The sequence below is a fragment of the Danio aesculapii genome, chromosome 23 (assembly GCF_903798145.1).
Source record: "Danio aesculapii chromosome 23, fDanAes4.1, whole genome shotgun sequence".
NCBI lineage: Eukaryota > Metazoa > Chordata > Actinopteri > Cypriniformes > Danionidae > Danio > Danio aesculapii.
The window spans coordinates 13573112-13592501 of NC_079457.1; the positions used below are offsets into that span (position 1 = coordinate 13573112).

At 30.6% G+C, this 19390-nt stretch overlaps 1 protein-coding gene across 1 annotated transcript in view; it reads right to left on the reverse strand.

Moving 5' to 3' along the window:
* plxna1a (plexin A1a) overlaps positions 1-19390 on the reverse strand; it is a 454670-nt gene that overhangs the window by 120890 nt on the left and 314390 nt on the right. The gene's annotated exons all lie outside the window — the stretch shown is intronic.

Sequence of the window (19390 nt, forward strand, 5' to 3'; positions counted from 1 at the left end):
CCATTAGGCTATCGCTTCCAGTATGTCCTCTCTCTATTGTGCTACTGACACACAAAAAAAGGACAAAAATGGTCCAAAATAACATGCACACAAACACATACACACACACACAAATTGCTGGAAACATTCAGGTTATGGAGGATGTACAGGAAATGAGAGTTTAAATCTGGCTTGCAACATTTTTTGATTACCATTACCAATGCTGTCCATCGCCTCCTCCTGTACTTGCACTACAGTGAGAAAAAAATCTGTTCAGAAGTCCAAATGTGCTAAAATAAGACGTGTTTTGGTGCTTATGTGGGAAATATGCTTTTGAATTGTGAATCAATTATTTCTATTTCAAGCCTAATGGCATGCCTTCTTGTTACCAAAAACACAGAGAGAGAGAGAGAGAGAGAGAGAGAGAGAGAGAGAGAGAGAGAGAGAGAGAGAGAGAGAGAGAGAGAGAGAGAGAGAGAGAGAGAGAGAGAGAGAGAGAGAGAGAGAGAGAGAGAGAAGAGAGAGAGAGAGAGAGAGAGAGAGAGATAGCTAGCAAACGGTTTGAAAATAAAAGTCTGATCTGTGACTCAGTGTAAACAACATCCCTTATGTACTTTTAATAATGTTAAATAGGGTAAATATGTATAAATTAGATTATAACCCTTACCATTTGTTTGGGAGTGCAGTGGTTGATATTTAAAGGAGTGCCTGGTATTTAAATGTTTCTGGTGTGTTGCATTGTGTTTGGTGCAGACAGCCAAATTACTTGTCAATGGCATCTTGTTGCGTCGTGTGTTGTTAGGACACTTTTCAATACTGTATAATGCAATTTCAAAAAGTTTGCTTTAAAATTATACCAACATTTTGGAGTTACATGTGGGAAATACCATTTTGAGTTGTATTTGTAGTCCAGTAATTCCAATTTATTGCCATCCTTTTCATGACTAAAAACATAAAGAAATATTTTAAATTAGCAAAATATTGCTGAAGACAACAGCACTGTTTGAAATCCTGCCAGAATATGTTGAATCAAATTCATAACAGGTTGATAGTTCAGCCTTTGCAACTTTACTGGCAAGACGACTTAATCTTACACTGTAAAACTGTTAACAGTGTAATCTCTTACACTGTTAAGGTAACTTATTGGTAAATTAAGATAAACCATTTGAGGCAACCAACTGCAACAAACCATTTAAGTTAAAAAACTAATCCTAAAGAGTACTGTGAACTTAACCCATTTAAGTAAAGGAAGCAATCCAATGAATGAAGAGAACTCAAACCAACAGAGTACTGTAAATTCTTATAAGTTAAGGCAACTTAAACAGTTTGAGGAAACCGATTGCTACACTGAAAAAAAATATTCAAATATGATTCCTTGGATTTACAAAATTTTTTTACATTAAGTGGTTGTAACAATTAATTTGTGTTGAATTTAAACAAACAAATTAAATTGAGCAATATTCAACTTAATTTGTTTGTTTAAATTCAACACAAATAAATTGTTTGCAACAGTTTTGCAAGCAACACTTTTTTCAGTGTACAAACCATTTGAGTTAAACTAATCTGTATGAGTACTGTGAACTTACTCCATTTAAGTTGAAGTAATGATGTATTAAATTAGCTCAATACCTTCAACACTGAGTTCAAAAATCTTTTCAAATGAGTAGAATTAACTATCAGTCAATCTTGAGTTAGCTACACTCATTTCATTTGATAAAGTTGACTGTTGTGTTTTACAGTGTGTATATATGTGATATTTTACCATACTATCTATACACTTATTTAGCGTATAATTATGTTTTCCTGATAATTTCTTGTTTGGTGAACTGTATCAGTGCATGATTTTTATGGCATGTTTTATATATCTATGTGTATCAATATTATGTATATTTTATTTACAGTGTTATTTTATGTCTGATCTAAGATGAACCTAATAAAGCTATATGTATATATCTGATTGGCTGCTAGCCGTGCGATAATCTGCAATAACAGCACTCGTTAAACGTCTTCACCCTTGTGTATTACTCCGCCCACATACAGTGACAAGCAGAGTACACTCTACAGGAATGGTAACAGAGACCGCATAATAAGTCCTTAGAGGGAGAAAAACTCAACGTTTTCTCAAGGTAACTACAGCTACAGTATAACAACTCCAGCTGAACAAATCATTATAAATCAGGTAAGTGACATTCTAAGTCGATCTCTCTCTTTTGTATTGTGTAGGGTTGTATTTATACCATAGAAACTAGTAGTGTTTGCTTTGCTTTGGCTTTTTCTGAGTTATTTATTGTGATATCCCAATTGCAACAGAGAAATACTGGGAAATCTCTGTAGACTGATGGCATTTTAAGCCGTTTAGCCGTATAATCTTAAAAAGTGAGCAAAAATGACCTGTTTTGTCATCACTTTAGATATTAAGCTAGAGAATCATTCAAATACTAGCTCTACAGTGACGATTGTAAAGTAGCAATAGTTTCTGCTGTTCTGACAGTTAGCTGCAGATGTGAATGAGTGGCAGAAGTAAGGGTTTTTGAGACTCTCAGTGTTTGATTTTTTTTATACATACACGATTATGCCGTCAAACTTGTATAAACTCAATAATCGCACTAGTAGCTGTGCAAGCCATATCGCACAGCTACTCATGTGATATTGCTCATATATATTGCTTAAGACTGAACTGAGAGTTTAAATTTGCAACATTTTTTGATCCCCATTAAAATCCCTTATCCTGTCTAAATCATAGAAGAACAAAAGCTACTAAAAAGATCACAAATCTAGACGCAATCTGTCAGTAAGTCACAATAAAGGCCCAAAACAACATGAAAAGTGCTTTTGATCCCAACTGTATTTCTCTACCCACTTACACAACCCCCAAAATAAAGCAAATCCCCACAACCCAAGACAAAACAACCAACAAATCTATAGCGCAGATTTGTTTAAGTGTGCATCTCTCCGATTGGACCATATTGTTGTGTATTGCATCAGTGGTTTTACAGCACTGATCCTAACATGCAAACTGGGGGCCGACGGGATGAAGAAAAGCTCAGAAAAACACAAGCGAACCCTGCTGAAATGGCAGCCAATGAATGAAACATGCCGGCTTATCTCGCTCCATGTAAATCTTGCCATTTAAGTGTGCATCCTTGAGAGAGACAGAAGAAAAGAGAGTGAGACGGAGGGCGCAGCGGAGTGAGACGGACGAGTCAGGATTCTCATCACGCAATTGTGTGACTGTCAAATCAATACAAGGAGAGGTGAAAACACTCCAGCCTGACAGGAGCCTCGCTTCTACGGCCGCTTTCATTCACGAGCACTGATAAATAGCGGCAGACATCCAGCACACTTATCCAGCTTCTCTCTACAGCCCATGATGCTTTGCATGAAATATGGGAGTAACATTTAAACAATCAGTGAAATTAAAAAAAAAATTATGATGAGGTGTAATTTAAAGGGATAGTTCACGCAAAAGTCAAAGTTATCTCTATTTAAAATATATATTTTTTGTTTTAAACAGAAGAAAGAAACGTTAAATAAAGGTTAAAGGTCCTGTATGTATTCAATTAAGATGAATTTTTAGATGTTAGAATCAGTATATTAGTCTTTAGGTTATCTATCATATAAGCTAGTGTGCTCCAGAATGAGGTTTATCAAAAGTATCGAGTTAGTACTAATCGGTACTAAAATTAAAAAAACATGCTAACATTTGAATGCTTTTAAGCACATTCTGATTGGCCATTGTGTTCACGTGCTCAACAGAAATGACTGTGATTGGCCATGATTGTCATTTTTCACCACTATTCACCAAAGTGCAAACACAGATACACGGAGACAAAGTTGGGTCAATCAGCTGATCTGTCTATGAGCTGACATACATTTAGTTATTTTAATAGATTAGTTCTAGTTTTAGAATCCTTAAAAATCCTAGAAAATATTAATTTAAAAGAGATATATGTAAGGGATGTACTCATTTATGCTAGCCATTGTTTATGTTTATTCAATATTGCTGTACAGTACAAAGTACAAAGAGAAAATAATTTAGAAGAACAAAACACGCTGAACTCTACAGATATACTTTATAATGTACTAATGTCACATTCAAATACCAAACATTGTTTCAGGTTTTTTTAAAAGGAACTTGCCAAATATTTAAATGGAACTTCCCAAAATCTGAATGGAACACCCTAAAATATAATTGAAACTCCCTAAAATCTAGATGGAACTGCCCAAAATCTAAATGGAGCTTCTTTCCAAATTCTAAATGGAACTTTCCAAATTTTAAACAGAACTTCTTTCCAAATTCTAAAGAGAACTTCTTTCCAAATTCTAAATGGAACTTTCCAAATTTTAAACAGAACTTCTTTCCAAATTCTAAAGAGAACTTCTTTCCAAATTCTAAATGGAACTTTCCAAATTCTAAACAGAACATTTTTCCAAATTCTAAACGGAACTTCTTTCCAAATTCTAAACGGAACTTCTTTCCAAATTCTAAATGGAACTTCTTTCCAAATTCTAAATGGAACTTCTTTCCAAATTCTAAATGGAACTTCTTTCCAAATTCTAAATGGAACTTTCCAAAATCTAAACAGAACTTCCCAAATCCTAAATGGATCTCCCCAAAATCTAAAAGGAACTTCCCAAAATGGAAGCTGCCAAAATCTACATGTAAATGGAACTCCCCAAAATACAAATGGAACTTCCCAAAATCGAAATGGAACTTCTTCCCAAAATCGAAATAGAACATTTCAAATTCTAAACGAAACATTGCAAAATCTAAATGGAACTTTCCAAAATCCCAAAAAGGTGCAACTCATAATTGAAACACAGTCATTGCATGTTGAAAAATGTGGAAAGTCTCGAAAAGTAAAGCTACTGACTCAGAACCAACCAGCACGCAGAGAAAAATGTGATTTGTCTGGCTGTTTCTGGATGAATAGAGGGGTCGCACCGAAATAAGGAAGCCAGATGGAAATGGGGGCAAAAAAGAGTGAGGGCATGAGGGAGAGCTCAAAAATCTAAATTACAGAGCGGAAGCCATTCATTTACACATGAAACAAGTGGCGGAGTTTAGGCGTGAAGCACGTCGCTATAACGTAAGTGAAATTGGCATTTCCAATTTGCTTTCTGACACATCTCATTTGGCGTCGACTGTCTCCAACATATACACACACGTGTGGAAATACACATATACACACACACACATATAATAGCTGACCAATGAGGCTGACCCATGAGGCTTTTGGTTTATTTTTTTACAGTCCACCTGAACATGCAAAATACATTGAGACTTTTATTATTCCTTGGATTAATCAATTAATTATTTAATTAAAGCTTTACATAATATTTCAAGCTCTTTATTTATTTATTTTGTTTATTTGTTTGTGTGTAGTATAATGTTTTGACAGTGATCTATTTAAGTCTTATAAAGCTCATTAGTAGTTCTCAGCTTTTTCTCTGCTCTGGTTTGTGTTTTTAAGCATTTTTTTAAATACTATTATATTATTTTATTTATTATTTAGAATGTTTTAAATCAGTCAGCATGGCGTTACTAAATTTTATATTAGCTTTTCCAGTTTAATTAGCTCTTTTAATATTTATATTTTTAAAATATTATTAAAAAAACGATAAAATAAAAACAACATATTTTTTACTGAAATTAGCCATATTTTTTTGTCTGATTAATCATGATAATTGGAGCCAAAAGGTGTGACTGTTCACACTTAATTGCCAGAAAAAAAGTGTGATTAATTGCAGTTATAAAATAGTAATGCATTGCTAAGTGAAAACATTAAAACAATACTAATAATAATCTAATGTGAAATTGTGGTTTATCTGGTTTAACATGTTTGTTTGGTCATCACCTGCTAAAATAGCAGAGTAAACCATCAGACTAAGGAATGATTCAAACAAAACTCTATTTACCGCAACCGTTTTTCAAGGTGAAGTTAGGAGTCAATCCAAGAAGTAGACATAATAAGTCCATTTCATCCATACATTTAGGCACACCAAGACTGTCTAATTGCATGACAGAAATTACGTTAATGTTGCAGTTTTGCATGCTTCAGTAATTTGTGCTATTTGCATTAAATTATTTTAGCGTGTGAAAAATGTTGAATTAACCGGATGTGTAAACACTGACAGCCCTATTTCACAATAATGCACAATGTGCTGTTCTTCCTTACAACAAAATCATAAACAATAAAATCCCTTGTTTCTCTCACATCTCTCTCATCCGTTGTTTGTTTTAAAACATAATTTGAAAATCTTACACTACCTTAGTCTTGTTGCTTACCTAAGTTTTACGAACAACAAATAATAACTTGACTTCTAGTTGATCATTTGGTTTCAGAAGTGGCTTATATGAAAGGCAAAGACCTCTAGATTACACTTATTTTTTTATTTTAGGGCTTCCATAGTTCATCAAGATTCTTTGGATTCATCTTCAATGCTTCCTCCATCTTACCCCAGACATGCTCAATAATGTTCATCTCTGGTGACTGGGCTGGCCAATCCTGGAGCACCTTGACCTTCTTTGCTTTCAGGAACTTTGGGTGGAAGCTGAAGTATGAGAAGGAGTGCTATCCTGCTGAAGAATTTGTCCTCTCCTGTGGTTTGTAATGTAATGGGCCGCACAAATGTCTTGATACCTCAGGCTGTTGATGTTGCCAACCACTCTGCAGATCTCTCGCACGCCCTCATACTGAAGGTAACCCCAAACCATGATCTTACCATCACCAAACTTGACTGATTTCTATGAGAATCTTGGTTCCATGCGGGCTCCAATGGGTCTTCTGCAGTATTTGTGATGATTGAGATGCAGTTCAACAGATGATTCATTGGAAAAATCGACTTCCGCCACTTTTCTAAATGATCAACTAGAAGTCAAATTATAATTTGTTGCTCCTAGAACTGGGATCGACGTCAAGGCTTTGTCAAAATGACAAAATACACAAATATCCACCAGCATTCAGAGATCTTAAACTGGTCAATAAGCATTTGAAGACAATTATATAACAAAAAAATAAGATCAATTGAGCAATAAAAGAATAAAGAGAAAAGTGACTTCAGAGCATTGGCAAATAAAAGAAATAAACAAAACAAAAGCATTACCTCACTACAAACAAAAAGAGAAAACAAAACATCTTTAGCAGGTATAAACACCCTACCTACTTAAACAAACAAAAACGTACAAAAGGTGGAACATAATAAAAAAAATAAACAAATAAAACATTATTTGTGATTTTAATTTTTTGTTTTCACATTATTTTCCCCTTTACTTTGATGGTTAACGCAACAAAACGGAAAAAAAAAAAATATGGCAACAAAGCTTTGTTCACCGGAGACATAAATCAGACCTTCTTCCTCAAATCTGATCTTTATGACTTCACCTGTCTGTCATGTTGCAAGTGATGAAATCAGCCGCGTTTGTTCTGACAGTGCAGTCAATATCCGGTATATCCACATCGGTGTCTGCAGTACTGATTTAAGTGTCAGCACGACAGACTTACTTCTACTATAACTGAGTAGCTGTCACAGTGGAAAGCGGGGACGGAAAACTGAAAATTGCCTTTGCTCGTGTCCGTCATGACATCTCACCATGATGAACTCACAACACGCATCAGACAGCATGAGCATCAGAGGAATTACTGCACTGCTGACACCTTCACCCATTCACCACCTCGGAAAGCACTCATATGATTGCCTGTTTGCTTTTGTCTTTTTATGAAAAAATTATATTTTCTAGAGCTCACCAAAGTTTGAATTTCTTATTAATTTTTTATTTCTATTTTAAAAGCTAGTATTTTATCTATTTATACTTACAATTTATTAACACCTTTCTTTTTTTTACATTTTAAAATGCATTTTAACACAAAAATAAAACATTCAAATAAAACAAACACATCCAATAAAAACAAACATAAAATAATAATAATAACAAATAAAATAAAATAAAATAAAATAAAATAAAATAAAATAAAATAAAATAAAATAAAATAAAATAAAATAAAATAAAATAAAATAAAATAAAATAAAATAAAATAAAATAAAATAAAATAAAATAAAATAAAATAAAATAAATATGGGGCATTCTCTTCTGGGCACCTAAACTGTGAAATACTCTGCCCTCTGATATTCTGAATGCCGAATCCACGAGTGTTTTTTAATCATCACATAAACTTTCAAATATTTATTTGTTTTTATTACAATTGCTTTGTTTCTTGTTTAGTCTTTTATGCGTGTATTTTTGTAAGTATTTTTCACTTCTGTACTTTTTTATGTATGTAAAGTGCGTTGAGATGCTTCTTTTAAAGGCACTATAATTATTTTGCAATAAATTGTAGAATTATTGAGTGAAAATAAAATAAAATAATTTAAAAAAAAATGAAATAAAAAAATTGTACAACCACATTGACTTGCCAAAACAAGTAATAATTAAGCAAACATAAAAGTAACTAAATAAATAAAAAAACATGTTTTGCTTGGTTACAAATATGGGGATTGTGAAATTTGCAAACACTATTGGGCTTTGTTGTAAATTGTAAATTTGTTGTAGAATGATTATTAGAGTACTTTTTACAGGAAAAAAATCAAAATCTTACTTGTCAATAAATTTGCAATAAATTGTAAAGTTTACCATCATTTATTAAATGAAAAATAAAATAAAATAAAATAAAATAAAATAAAATAAAATAAAATAAAATAAAATAAAATAAAATAAAATAAAATTTAATTTAATTTAATTTAATTTAATTTAATTTAATTTAATTTAATTTAATTTAATTTAATTTAATTTAATTTACAAATGAACTAACAACAACAACAACAACAACAACAAACAGCTAAGGTCAATATAATTAACCCCCCAAAGAAATAATGTTTTTTACCATGAATTGCCTAGTTAACCTATAACTGTACTTTAAGCTCAAAACAGTACTAGCATCTTGCAAAACAACTGGTAAATTTTCTGTACTTGAAATATGCACTTGAAATATTATGTACTTAATACTTGAAAAATAATTTATATTAAAAATAATTATGTCTTAAACTGTAAATGTGAATCTCTAAATGTGAAATTATGTGATTTATCAGAGTTTAATTAAAAACACAACTGATTCAAGCTGGACATGTCAAAAATATATAAAAATAATAAAAATCTGATGTATGTCTGTCATAAAAAAAGAGTCTGAATGAAAGCTAACGAGTCAGTTGACAACTCTAAAAGATACAAGGTCAAGGCCAAACCGCTGAACAGCCTCCACTCACGAGGCCTTTCTTCTGACAGCCGATCACTGGCAGCTCCTCTCAACACTCCACTCTGATCAAACGCAAACCACAAATGACCTCTGCGCTCCCAAACACATTCTTCCCTAAGCAGACATGTAAACCCCTCACACTCCTGCTGCCCACGTCTCCTCACCAGCGTCCCAGATCCATTTAACTTTAAAGAGCCCTCCTACACTAACGTCCCATCTCAACAACAGCCACCCTTGTTCTCAGAGGGCCGTCCGGTAAACATAGACATGATTTATTCATATCATCTTTAACATGTCTTTGACATTACACTACGCACTCACCTCAGTCAGACAATCGGCGTATTCGATGCTAATCACGGAGGTCGCACCATGTGACTGAGGTCATGTGACCACAAAAAATGAGTGGAAACAACTAAAGGGTGTATTGTTCCTACTGAAGAGTCACCAGTTAGATAGAGAAGCCAACATTTGTACTCAAGTACACTGTAAATAAAAATAACTATTAAATTTGAGTTGAATCAAATTAACTTTTCTATTCATCTTAACTTATATCAAACCAACTGACTAAAAATATTAAGTTAAACTAGTCATAACTTATACAAATTGTAACATAACATAACATAATATATAGTATATATAAACATTTGCTGTGAAAACTTTGTCATATGATATTTTTTGCAGTGGACACCATAAAAATGCTTTAGTTTCACACAGTTGCTTCTGGGACAACATGAAGGAATTATGTTTACATATTATTTGTTACCAATTTAAGTATAATAAACATAAAAAAATTGTTGTCTCAAAACAAACTCAAGAATCGTGTCGTGTCAGCTCATTTCAAATAAGCAGTCTGAACAGTTTTGAGTGAATAAGTACACTGTAAAAAATGCTGTGTTCCATACAACTTAATCATGTTGTCCCAACACAAATCGATTATGTTAACTTAACAAATTTAAGTGAATAAAACAATTAAGTTGTCATAAAAAAAGTCTCAAGAATTGTCTTGTTTTATATATAATCAGAATATATCAATCTTATTTGTTAGGCCTAAATATTTTTGAGTGTAATGTCAAATGCATTTTCTGAGATAATTATTATTTGTTTAAATATAAATTAAATTTGAATACAAATGTGCATGTGTACACTAATTAAATTGCTTATATCTCTGGATTTAAACATCCTTTGAAACATTTGGCATAACAAAAGTGCATAATTCAGCAAGATATTTGTACTCCTGTGTACAGCACTTTGGTCAGTTATGGTAGTTTTGAACCCTTTCACACATACGATCACACCGGTGTGATCAGTCCTAGCTGGTCCCTGAAGCATACAATCACACCAGTGTGATTCAAACATTCAGAGCGCACGTCATCAACATACCCTTTAAGGTTTGTAAAATACATGTTGATGTCTACGGAGATGGCAATAACTATTATTTTTCAATATAACTTAACGATGTGCTTTGTTCATGTAAGAAACACACTTTTACTATAATATATTCTCCATTCCTCTCCCAGATAAACAGTTGTTTAACTTCATGTATTTTGGCAGAAAATTATAAATAAACATGGAAGTCTATGTGAAGTGTTAATAACATTTATTAAATTACACATTAATTGTATTTTATTAGAGTATACCCCTACCTCAACCCTAAACCCAACTCTCATAGTAATGTAAACATATTATTTTTTGTACAGTGTCACAAAAAAAATGATGCTATATTGATGAGAGTATCCTCAGCTGTATCCCATCTAGACTTCAGGAGAGGGTGAAGTCTAGATGGGATACAGATGAGGATACTTACGTCAGTATATTCATTGACGTGAGTATCCTCAGCTGTATCCCATCTAGGTAATAAAATACAACTAATGCCTAATTTAATAAATATTATAAATACTGCTCATTAACTTCCGATCACAGCTGTATCCCTTCTAGCAACAATGGCGGCGCCCATTGCCTGTCATATAACAAATAATACGATCATTATTAATCTGTTAAAAAGACAAAATATACGTTCTATCACAGTGGAATTGGAGTATCAGAAAGTAAACAATATATAGGAACATTTGTCAATATTTACATGTCATAAAAAAAAAAACTCGAGCAGGAGGGTCACCTGGAGTATTTAAAACTCACACATGAATGGGTCAAATGTACTTTATAAGTGAATATTGTATTGTATTGTAAATATATAACACTATTCTAGTGTTTATTCCTTTTTTTTGGGGGGGGGGGGGATATTTTAGTAAAGAGTAGTTAAAAGTAAAAAATACACTAAATTTACACAAGGAAATATAGTGAATTAAATGTAACGCATTACTACTCACATCTGAAGGTCACGTATGCAGTCTTTATGGAAAATGTGGAAAACAACGGTCTGTGTTTGGTTGGAGAGGAGCTTGGGGAGAAGTGTGCGTCTACTTGAGACTGGATGAATAATAACGCTCATTATTCAGCCCATGGTCATCGTGGAGACATGGCAGAGAGTAATTAATTGCTTGTGCAAGTGTGAGATCCCAAGAGGCCGATGGAGGCCTCCAACACAAGGTGAGGAGAAACACGCGCATGACCCAATTATGAATAACCATGATCCGGCAACTTACTCCATATGTGACGAACATCACACACACATATGGGCACATGCAGAATTTTTATTATTATTATTATTATTATTTTTAAAGCCCCTCAGGATATAGCTGACATGGCAGGTGTGTTGATAAATGTCACCGTCTGTCTTTATAACTTTGTTTCAGTGATCAGAAAGACCACAACAATTATGTGTTTTCAAACTGATAAACAAGCTAGTTTAGCTCACAATACATGCTATTAACTGCTGGGTTATTACCTGCCTATTTAATATTAATATAATATTAATAGATATTAAGTGTTTATTAGCAGTTCTAAAGTGTGATATTATTCTGCATCCCTAATCCTACCCAAAACCTAAACCCAACCTTACCAGCTTTTAATACACAGTTAATTAGAAGTTTATTAAGCTAGAAGGGCTAGTTTTTGGTTTACAGTGAATTATATATATATATAATTTATTTATTTATTTATTTATTTTCATTGGTCAAAATTTTTGTTTATCATCATATTTTACTTAATTACATTAACAAAGAATATTTGTTCGGCATTTTAAATTCTTAGTGATGCTTTCTGGAGCCTTTACAAATTTTGCATAAGAAAATACAGGGAAGAAAGCAAATTAAAAGTATTTTACATTATTAGAGATGCTTTTAGGAGGTTTGTGTCAATAAAATAACAATAATATAAAATAAACAAAACAAATACAAAACATAACATAAAACAAAACAAAACAAACAAAAGAACACATAAAACAAGAACCATAAAACAAAAGATAATGAAAAACAAAAGAACAATGAAACACAAAACTAAACAAACAAACTAACTAAAAAAACATAAAACACCACACATAAAACAAAAGAAAATCAAAACACAAAACTTAAAACAAAACAAACCAAAAACACATTAAACAAAATATACAACAAAAGAAAAAACAAAACACTAAACAAAAACAAAAGAAAAACAAAACATAAAACAAAACAAACCAAAAAACAACACAAAAAAACACAAAACAAAAATTACATTTTTAGTGATGTTTTCTAGTGCTTTTACAATTTTCGCATAAGGAAATACAAGGAGGAAATAGCAAAATAAAAGTATTTTACATTATTAGAGATGCTTTTGGGAGGTTTGTCAATAAAATAACAATAATATAAAATAAAACAAAACAAATACAAAACATAACATAAAACAAAAACAAAACACAAAAAACAGGAAACATAAAACAAAAGAAAAATGAAACACAAAACTAAACAAAAAAAAAAACCATAAAACATCAAACATAAAAACAAGAAAACAAAACATAAAACAAAAAACATTAAACAAAACAAATCAAAAGATAACAAACAACACACAAAAAACACAAAACATAAAACAAAATAAAAAACACATAAAACGAAACATTAAACGAAACAAAACAAAAAACACATTAAACAAATCATAAAACAAAACAAAAAACACACAAAAAAACCACAAAACATAAAACAAAAAACATTAAACAAAACAAATCAAAAGATAACAAAAAACACACACAAAACATAAAACATAAAACAAAATAAAAAACACATAAAACGAAACATTAAACGAAACAAAACAAAAAACACATTAAACAAATCATAAAACAAAACAAAAAACACACAAAAAAACCACAAAACATAAAACAAAAAACATTAAACAAAACAAATCAAAAGATAACAAAAAACACACACAAAACATAAAACATAAAACAAAATAAAAACATAAAACCATAAACAAAACAAAAAAAGCACAAAACAAAAACACAAAACACACTAAACAAAACAATTCTACATAGAAGTCCTGTTTATTTATTTATTTGTTTATCAACCAATTTGTTTTTTCCAAATTTATATAACAATGAGGATGGAGAGACTACAGTGTAAATTCCTAACAGCTTTTTTAAATGTGACATAAATATTTCAACTGCATCCTTTTAAGGTTTTTTAAGAACCACTTATGGCAATAAATGAAAAAAAAATTGTGTGCAATAAATAAAAAAAAGGCAAGAAAGATCAGTTTTACAGAGAACTAAAGCCTAAAACTACACACCTACACATCTAAAACAAGCCAGCTACCCTCCCTTAAGCGAACAAGCACACACTAACCCCTGATCAAGACACACAGACACCACATATAATGGATCCAGCTTTAATAAACAGTCCTGCATGTTCAGTAGTCTGAGAATAAAGCAGCATATGAGTTGCATATAGCGGATCCCGTTTCCTTCTTTCTTTCTTTCTCTCTCCACCTGCGTGCCCAAAAATGCATAATTACCCTCACAGGGGAAAATGAATGGAGGCCAGAAATAGAGAGACACACTGGGCATCTCCTGCGCCCGTCCTGCGCTGGCAAGCCCATTGATCAGGGGGACGGAGGGAAAGGAGAATCCGACTCCACGGGGCTGGAAAGTGCCGATGTTAACAAAACACAGCAGCTGCTGGAATGTGAGGAGGGAGGGATGGAAAAAAAAACGACGCCTTTTGTGTGGGTCAGTCTTATATAATTAGTCATTTTGATAGCATACCTGTGCGCCTGGGTAAAAATAACACATCAGCACATCAGGAGGGGTTTTAAACACACGCACACATGCATGCACACACATATACACACATCACACACAATGGAGATGTAATATGCATTCAAAATCGATGATTTTGCTCCTGGAAATTCGAAATTTCCATATCAATAGGAATCCTACGAAATTTGGTGTTTTTGAGGTCATAAAGGACAAATTACAAACATCTTTGAATAGAATATTATGTAAAATAAAATAAAATAAAATAAAATAAAATAAAATAAAATAAAATAAAAATAAAAATAAAAATAAAAATAAAAATAAAAATTAAAATTAAAATTAAAATTAAATTAAATTAAATTAAATTAAATTAAATTAAATTAAATTAAATTAAATTAAATTAAATTAAATTAAATTAAAAACACTTATTTTGTTTTTTAATTATACTTTTTAAATATACATTTTTTAAAAATACTTTTATACACTTCAAAAATACCTTTCTTTAATTGTATTAATATAGGTTTATTCAATATTAATGGTATAATATACCTTTTATTTTCATAGTATACTAAATCACTAAATACTAAAACACTAAAATTTTAGGTATTACAGCAGAGTTAGTAAACTAAAATAATGCATGAAAAATGAAATAAATAACATTTCTATTTGAATAGGAATCTTAGGAAATCTTTTTGTGTGTTTTAGAGGTCATAAGGCAGTTACAAACATCTTTTAAAATAAAATAAAATAGTTAAGTTAAGTTAAGTTAAGTTAAGTTAAGTTAAGTTAAAATAAATTAAATTAAATTAATAAAATAAAGTAAACACTTATTTTGTTTTTAAACAGGTACTTTATACACTTCAAAATAATTGTATTAATATAAGGTTAGTCAATATTACTGGTATTAATATACCTTTTATTTTCATAGTATTATCACTAAATACTAAAAGACTAATATTTAAGTTATTACAGCAGAGTTAGTAAACTAAAATAATGCATTAAAATATGAAATAAATGAAATTTCCACATCAATAGGAATTATAGCAAATCTTTTATTCTGTGTTTTTGAGGTCATAAAGGCAGTTACAAACATCTTTGAATATAATATCGTATTAAATTAAAGTAACACTTATTTATTTATTTATTTATTAAATATTTACTTTTATACACTTCAAAAATACCTTTCTTTAATTGTATTAATATAAGGTTATTCAATATTAATGGTACAATTATATGGTTTATTTTCATAGCATTGTCACTAAATACCAAAATTCTAACATTTTAGGTATTACAGCAGTTAGTAAAATAAAATAACGCATTAAAAAATAATATAAATGACATATCCATATATATCGGAATCCTAGGAAATCGTTTATTTTGTGTTTTTGAGGTCATAAAGACATCTTTTAATATAATATTGTATTAAATGACACTAAATTAAATAAAATTAAATTAAATAAAAAAATAAAATAACACTTATTTAGTTTTTTAAATACTTAAACACTTCAAAAATACCTTTCTTTAATTGTAATGATATAAGGTTATTCAATATTAATGGCATGATTATACATTTTATTTTTATAGTATTATCACTAAATACCAAAACCCTAACATTTTAGGTATTACAATCAGAGTTAGTAAACTAAAATAATGGATTAAAAAATGAAAATGATATTTTAACTGAATAAAACAACCCAAAAAAGTGTGTGAATTGCGTGTTTAAATATTTATTAAATTATTATTATTAATTAAATATTTAATAGGCTAAATTTACACCTAAAATAATAATAAAAACAACAAAGATAAATAAAATGAACAGTACACCACAAAAAAGGGAACAAAAAAAGACATTAAATTCAACTTGATAATGTAGTAACATTTTTTATGTTACTTTAACTTATTTAGATAAAATATTCAGGTTTCAACCACGTTTTTTCAACCACATTATATATATATTATTTTTTAAAGTGTATACACAGAGTTTGCAGTTTTACACAGTCAATTTGTGTTGGGACAACATGAAGGAATTAAACTAAATTATTAGTTAGTACATATTTCAGTGGATTGAACATAAAACAATTCAGTTGCCAAAGCCCACCAAAAAATAAAATAAAATCAAGAATTGTGTTGATTCAGCTCATTTTAAATAAGTATTACTATAAGTACTATTAAAATATTACTCACATCCAGACAACAATATTAATACTTTAGCAGCTATCGAAATTTGACAATCTTGTTAAAATATTTACAGCACTTCTGCCAATTGACTTCATAACTCATTACGTGTACTTATTTTACTGGTGTTGTGTTTTTGTTTTTTGTTGATGTTGTTTTATCTCAGAGAGAGTGTTTTTTTTGTTGTTGTTGTTGAGAGTTTTGAATTGAGTTGGTGGTGAATCTTCCTCCTAGCAGAAGCCGGACTCCACGGGAGCGCCAGACACACTCTTAACCCACAGCAGGATGTCCTCCCGCACCCCCTTCACAGAATCACCTCTCCCTCCCGGACCCCCAAAACACAGCAAAACTGATGACCCTCCCTCCTACTCCTTCTCCGGCTCTTTCCCAGTGTTCTGCTGTGTCGAGTCTGGAGCCGAACGCCAGCAATTCATCATCATTTTATCTCCGACGGCTTTTAATTGGATCCTATCAAACGCTCCCGATAGTCCTCATTTTGCTGTAGACGGAGCTGAGGAGATGGAGGCTGAGATTTTCTCTCTCCATCATTGTGTTTTGTGTGTCAGTCTCTCTCTGGTCATTTATCTGAACTGAAGGTAATGTTGTAAAGCAGGGTCTGATAGGATCAGCCTGTTCTGCTCATCTCGCAGGTCTTCAGAGAGAGAGATGGAGAAGAGAGGATTCAGCTCTTTCGTCTTGTCTTTTACACACTAGTTTTCACCATTTCTCTTCTCTTTTAGGTGTTTTCCAGCAAGTCGGTGCTCAAGACAGAGGTAAAGCTGTGGACTGAGTAGCTGTTCAACTGTTAACTGACTAAATTACCTGATTATAAGCATGTAGAGAAGTCTGTGTTTATGAAAAGGTCATTTGATATTTCAGACTTTTTTTATATATATTTATACACAGCATGCAGTTCCAAACCTGACTTACTTATATCTGTGGAAAACAAAAGGACATTTTAAGAATACTTCACTTGTTTTGTCTATATAATAGGAGTTGAAAAGAACTATATATTTTTTTGGACATTGATCTTTCATTTTGTAGAGTAAAAACGTTTTAATTTTCAAATGAGTTTTTTTATTTATTTATTTTTTTATAGTTAATCGAAGGAAGAAAGTTATACAGGTTTAGAATTAAATGAAGAGGAGAAAATGTATTATTTATGTAACTATGTCTTTAAGTTTATTTATTTATTAATTTATTTATTTTACACAGAAATTGGTTTGATATAACCAACTAATAGACAATAAATATACATCATTTTATTATATATTGTTATATAATATATAACAACTATATAGTATATATATTTTTATTATAATTTATTATTATTATTATTATTATTATTATTAATATTATTATTATTATTATTATTATTATTATTATTATTATTATTATTATTATTATTATTATCATCATCATCATCATCATCATCATCATCATCATTTAATTTTTTCCAGACTTATACAGTACATTCTTAGTGATGCTTTCAGGCATTTTTGTTTTGCAGGTTTTTCATAATAAAAGACAAAGAGGTAAAATCAATTAATTAAGCAAAACAAAGTTTTTTTTATACATATAATAAGGGTTGCTTTTATGAAATTAACAAAATAAAACTAAACTAAAACCAAAAACAAAACAGAAAACAAAACAAGACAAAACAAGTAAAAAAATGTTTTAAAACGAATTAAAACTAAACAAAATAAAAAACACACACAAAAAACTAAACAAAACAAAACAAAATAAAAAACAAAACAAGACAAAAAACACAAAAGAAAAAACTAAAAACTAAATTAATCAAAACAAAAACAGAACAAAACTAAATAATCAAAATAAAAACAAGACAAAAAATAAACAAAAAAATACATTAATCAAAATAAAAACAGAACGGAACTAAACTAAATAATCAAAACAAAAACAAGACAAAAACACAAACAAAATAAAAAATAAATTAATTTATCAAAATAAAAACAGAACAAAACTAAATTTAAAAAAACAGAAAACAAGACAAAACAAAAACACTTAAAAAAACAAAACAAACACAAAAAAGCCTATAAATAAAATAAAAACATGAAACAGGACAAAAACAAAACATTAACACAAAACATAAAACAAAACAAACAAAAAACACAAAACAAAAAAATAAAATAAAATAAAACATTAGAAAACAAAAACAAACAATAGCAAGCTTACAAAATTATTGTTAAATGATTCAAAGTATTGTTACATTAAAAAATATTTAGCTTTTTGTTCAAACTTATTTAAAATGAGATAACAATTCTTGAATTTTTGGGGGACAACTTAATTATTTTATGTTCAATCCACTTACATTTGAAAAAAACAATTAAGTAGAATTAACATAACGTAATAAATTTGTGTTGGGATAGCATGAAGGAATTGTGTTGAACCCTGCATTTTTACAGTGTAGTTCATGTCAAGCACTGCTAAAGACAGTAGTACAGTACATTACCGGTAAACCTTCCTGTAAATTGCCCCTCAAATTTGATGTGAACCATAGTATATCCATCCGTTTTTAATCCGATGTGCCAAAAACAACATTAAATGAACACAAACACTACATGTGATGAACAAAAATACAGTATGGCCATTTAAAACAATGACATCATGTTTAAACTGCAGTTAAAACTCTACAGTAAATCTGCCTCTTCAGCCTCAGCATTTCTCATGCATTACACATCACCTTCCTCCAGTATTGCCCATATATAATGTACATGAACACATCTGCAGCATCTCAATAGACACCAATCCAAAGTCTGAAAATCAGAGATAAGTTCTTGCTCCTCCTGCTAATGCTCAATGATGTTCCACGGTCTCAGCACATCTCATCCTAAGCTCTCTATCCTTT